This window comes from Chelonia mydas, chromosome 10 (assembly GCF_015237465.2).
Source record: "Chelonia mydas isolate rCheMyd1 chromosome 10, rCheMyd1.pri.v2, whole genome shotgun sequence".
Classification (NCBI taxonomy): domain Eukaryota; kingdom Metazoa; phylum Chordata; order Testudines; family Cheloniidae; genus Chelonia; species Chelonia mydas.
The window spans coordinates 52154151-52160150 of NC_051250.2; positions in this window are offsets into that span (position 1 = coordinate 52154151).

Sequence of the window (6000 nt, forward strand, 5' to 3'; positions counted from 1 at the left end):
TATGAACTCAATGGTTAGATTTTCAAAGGAGCTGAGCTCCTCTTAAGCGATTAAAAGCATTCATTTAAGCAATTAAATCAAGTGGACAGATTTACAGACGTGCTCAGCAGCTCTCACTGGGAACAACAGAAGCTGTTGGGTCCTGAGATCTTCTGAAAATCTGGCCTTCTCTTCCTCCGTCTAAAACCCTTTCACCTTACCACTTTCTATTTCAAAGAGCAGACTGAAAGTTTGGAAATGCAGATGCAAAAGTTGTAGTATCTTCTGTTCCATTTAAAATCTCTGCTGGTGATGCTCAGAGTTGATAAATACCTCAAACAAATATATCATCTCAAGAGCTATTTATACCAACAAGATTCTGGAGAACCATGCATGTGTCAAATTCTGCAGCGTTTAGGTATCAGGTAGTCAAGTGATCCATTCCCTGTTGTCCATTTCAGCTTTGGAAATCAGAGGCTAGGGACACCCAGACCATAGGGTTGCATGCCTGACCATCTGGGCTAACAGCCATTGATGGACCTATCCTCCATGAATTTATCTAGTCCTTTTTTTGAATCCCATAATAGTTTTGGCCTTCACAACATCCCCTGGTAATGAGTTCCACAGATTAACTATGTATTGTGTGAATAATTACTTTCTTTTGTTTGTTTTAAACCTGCTGTGTATTAAATTAATTGGGTGACCCTTGGTTCTAGTGTTATGTGAAGGGGTAAATAACACTTTCTTATTTACTTTCTCCACACCACTCATGATTTTATAGACCTCTATCATATCCCTTCTTAGTCTTCTCTCTTCCAAACTGGAAAGACCCAGTCTTTTTAATCTCTCCTCATACAGAAGCTGTACATTATCCTTCATCATTCTTGTTACATTAGAAATGGAAAAGGTACAGAGAAGGGTATCTTTTTTGAGATGGGGTGACCAAAACTGCATGCCATATTCAAGGTGTGGGCGTACCATAGATTTATATTGTGACATTAGGATCATTTCTTATTATCTATCCCTTTCCTAATGGTTCCTAATATTGTTAGCTTTTTTGACTGCTGCGGCACACTGAGTGGATATTTTCAGAGAATCATCCACAATGACTCCAAGACCTTTTCCTTGTGTGGTAACAGCTAAGTTAGACCCCATCATTTTGTGTGTATACTTGAGATTGTTTTCCAATGTGCATCTATCAACACTGAATTTCATCTGCCATTTTGTTGCCCAGTCACCCAGTTTTGTGAGATCCCTTTGTAACTCTTCGCAGTCTGCTTTAGACTTAACTATCTTGAGTAATTTTGTATCTTGTATTGTTTCCGAAGTCTTTTTTAAAACAATTGGTGTCGCATTAGCTATCCTCCAGTCATCTGGTACAGCAGCTGATTTAAATGGTAGGTTATATAACATAGCTGGTAGTTCTGCAATTTCATATTTCAATTCTTTCAGAACTCTTGACTGAATACCATCTGGCCCTGGTGATTTATTACTGTTTAATTTATCGATTTGTTCCAAAATCTCCTCCACTGATACCTCGATCTGGGACAGTTCTTCAGATTTGTCACCTAAAAAGGATGGTTCATGTATGGGAATCTCCCTCACATCCTCTGCAGTGAAGACTGATGCAAATAATTAATTTAGCGTCTCCACAATGGCCTTATCTTCCTTGAGTGCTCTTTTAGCACCTTGATCATCCAATGGCCCCACTGGTTGTTTCAGTCTTCCTGCTTCTGATATATTTAACAAAAAATTTGCTGTTAGCTTTTGAATCTTTGGCTAATTACTCTTCACATTCTTTTTTGGCCTCCCTAATTATATTTTTATATGTGACTTGCCAGAGTTTATGCTCCTTTTAATTTCCCTCAGTAGGATTTCATTTCCAATTTTTAAAGGATGGTGGGTTTTTTTTGCCTCTAACCATTTCTTTTACTTTGTTTAGGCATGGTGGCACTTTTTTGGTCCTCTTACTATGTGAAGTCTTTCTCACGCTTGTACTGACGGAACTCAGAAGTGCAGAAACAAGTAAAAAAACTGCAAAAAATAAATGTATCACCTTTTAAAAGGCTCAGTTTGGGTACTGGGAGAAAGTGTGGGATTCTTTATCTGAATTGTGTAGCCCATCCCTAAATGGAGTTTTACTTTCCATGGCTTCACACACAATGTATTTGCAAGTGTTAATTCACTGTGAAAATTCTGCTTACATAATGCCACTTAAAAATTTGGCAGGTGGCCCTGAAGCCCAGCTGTGGTTCTGAACCCAGACTTCATTGATAATGCTTTAGCCTGTGATTGGCTGACATTTTAAATTTGGAGTAGAACAGGAAGGTGCTCACAAGCTGGCAGGATGAAATCTTTGTGTTTTGCTTTATTAGTGAAAACTATGCATGAACTGGAAAAATTCCTGATATTTCACCAAATAAAAACCTGAAATGAAACTTCACCCTACAACAAAGACAGGGAAGAGAATGAGCCATAGAAACAAATTTAGCTTGAAACTCTTTCCAAGCTTTTGCTGATCACTAGGAAGGGGAAATTTCAAAGGTTGGGAGATAGGTTTGGTTTGAGCATTCATAGGGTTCGATACAATATCTAATTAAAGTATTCAACACATTTAAGCCTGTAAAACTGGGATATAAAACTGGCTTTCTGAGTTATTTTCAGTTCTTCCTGTCATTCTTAGAAAACCCTTTTTCTCCTAGTATTTTGGCATTTTCTTGTTCCAATCCTGGCTGCAAACAAAAAATATATCTCACAAGCAGAACTTGTCCTTTGACATTTAGCTCCCATCCTCGCAGCATTAAGCAACTGTGCATGCTGCTTTAAGGCTGAAAAACTCAGGCAGATTTTGCCTTTTTATGAAACTTCGCTCTGCATTTTCACTTTCCATCAGTACTTTAGACAACTGTATTTCAACTGATCTTTGAAAACCACCGCCCTCCTCTTTTTTTTACCCTCTGTCTTTATATGAGAGAAAGGTGTCAATCTTAATTTTCTGTTGTTGAATTGTACACAACAAGAATATTTAGTTTGCACTTAGAAATAAGTTCCAGTTGATTTTTATTTCATTTTAAATGTTGACTTTTAAAAGAAGATGGGACTTTTCTTACCATTGAAATGTAATGAAAGTCCATATTTGGAATTACAAATATAAAATCAATGCAATATTCTTAATAAGCTAACCCTTAGGAAAAACAACATAACATTTTTGGTTTATGTTTAGTATGATTGAGAGAATAATAAAAGGAATTAAAGAAATGTCAGTTTAATTGCAAGTTCAGTGGAGTGGTGTGAATTATTCATAACAAAATGCTACTCAGAATTCAAAGGTTTTTCATGTTAATTCACAAATGATTCAAGTGGGAAAATTTTGCAGTAGTGCTGATGTGCAAATTTTCAAAAAATCAAACTAACTAATATTTAGTGAATTGGCCAACTCTGGAGGTAAAAATGGACCAATTTTTCAAAAATAAATGTTTTTTGCACCAAATACACATGACAATAAACAAACATGTCGGAATACTTGAAATGCAAAGATACATTATGAACTATCCATTTTGTAGTAATGGGAAATAAAGCATAATTTCGGTAAAGTGAAAGCATGGGACATAAATTGGTGGGTATTGCAGCTCATCTCTGGGGGAAAAAAATGGTGAATGTTGCACAGCTTTAATTATTAGCTAACTAGATTCAAGATGGATCTGTGTATAAGCAAAACAATAGACAAAAAGAGTATTCTACAGAGCACAGCATGCCTCTAGCCACTGTTTGTTCCATTTCATTTGCAGCTACTCATAACAAGATGCTAGTTTAGCTTGGCATATATATATTGTATATATTCCTGACCTAGAGCAGAATTTTGTATTGCAAAATCTAGAATCATTACTTGAATTATAAAATAATTCTTCTGAGTAAAGTTTAGAATCTGGTGACTGCCAATTTCTCTGTAATTATTTCTGGTTTATATTTCATTACAATAGATTAGATTTTTAAACTGAAATAAATTCTGTAGCTGGAATTCCTGAGCGAAGAGACTTTTTGATTTGTTTTTAAAATGCTGATAATACACACACACACTTTATTCATTCAACTTTCTTCATAAAGATTCAAATAATGCTTGAAATCGCTGGGATTCATAATATTTAGGATTACTAAATTTCATGCTATTATCTAAACTATTATCTAAACTCTGCAAGATGTATCTGTAGAATCTTTGAGTCGAGAACCTTGTCTTCAATGTTCAGTCGTCAAAGTGCTAGTAAAGCAATATGTATTGTGAGCATTGATATTTTGTGCATGGTGATAGAATAGAATTTTTCTCCAAGATATTGCATTGGTGAAGTTCATGGTCCTGATCCTTCAACTCTTATGAACTTGGCCAATTACATATGACAAACTGGGGGAGGAGGAGGTTCTCTTAATTTGTTTCCACCCCATTTCCTGCATTTTTATGTCCATTTAAATTGCAAACTCTTTGGGACAGAGACCCTGAGGGGGTATTTTTGTCTCTAAAGCACCTACTACACTGTAAACACTTCATAGATATAGCTAACAACATCTTTCCACTGATCAGTACAACTTAATTCCACCCTGAAATCTTGGTGATATACATTATTTTTAAATTAAATAACTTTAGAAATGCATGCATTGTTTTTTACATCCCAGTGTAAGCAATTTTGTAGACATGGCACATATGAAAGAACCCTATTGCTTTGTGCAACTACTGGGGGTGTTTATTTGTAGAACAAATGGCATTATAGCTCATCAAACATACATTTGTAATCACACTTGAAATTCAGTAGCATATTCCTGCTGCGTGTCAGCACTCAGAAATATAAATTGCCCTCTCTGGAATGGCTCACATAAATTCTTAAGAAAACCACCATAGAAAAAGGATGTCGTTTTCAACCAAGATGCACCTGTCAGAGAAGGAACTTTGCAGTAGCAGAAACAGTCACAAAACCTCACTGATGTGTTGGAGGGGTGGATTTTCTTCTCTTTCCTCTCTCCCCCATTAAAAATCAATTATCTGGAGATGGGGGCCATGTGGATGATTTCAGACAAAAAATGAAGATGTGGCAGACCATAACCATAAAACCCAGAGAGAGAAACTAACAGGCTAATGAGGAATGGGAGGAAGAGTTGTGATGCAGGTGAAGAGGTGTGTATAACCTGTGTATGGAGAGGAAAGGACCTCACAAGGACAACGGTCATACCTTGGCATTGAAGTGCTAAGCTCTCATTGCTGCATAGTGAGTGTATTATCAGGAGCTCTTTTTCTCACCCTGCTCCCCCCATTTCTGCATTGTTTCCCAACATTCTCCATTTTACCGTGTGCAGAGGCAATATGGAAGTAATTCATTGTACTTACTATCTCAGAGGTTTCTGTGGTAGCGGTTTGGACAGCAAGCTGTTGGTTACTTGTTACTTTTCTGCTTCTAGTTGAACAGCATGGCAGGGCTGCCACTTCTCCCAACTTTTATGTCCATAGTCCTTCTTTTACCCAGCCCCAGGGGCCTCAGGGCTGGCTCCTCAGAGCAGTCTTTCAAAGTCAGAAACCCTGAATGGTGGAGGCTTATGTGATGGGTTGCCCCCAGGGTGCCACCTGGAACTAGGCCCTTTGACCCACCAGCCTGGGCTCCCTCCCTCTCACACTGTGCTGTTGTGAAAAGCTGCAAAGCCCTCCAAGCTTGCATTTTCAGCAGCATTCACACAGGTAGGGACACACCCAGCTGCAGTTACATGCAGGCACTGTAACCACCAGCCTCCCAGGCTAAGACCCCAGAGCAGCACCATCCTGCCCTGGTCAAATCTGGCCGGTATATGGTGTGACGTTGCACTCCATATGCTTTATGAAAATATGCTTGGAATGTGAATATAATCTAACTGGAATATGCTTTATGCAAAAGGTCTCTTGTTTGGTACCATTACAAAGCTTATAATCTACTGTGTTCATCCTATTTGTATGCATGTATCATTCTTGTATCTAAAACTAGAAATATGAAGTTAACTCTGAGGTCC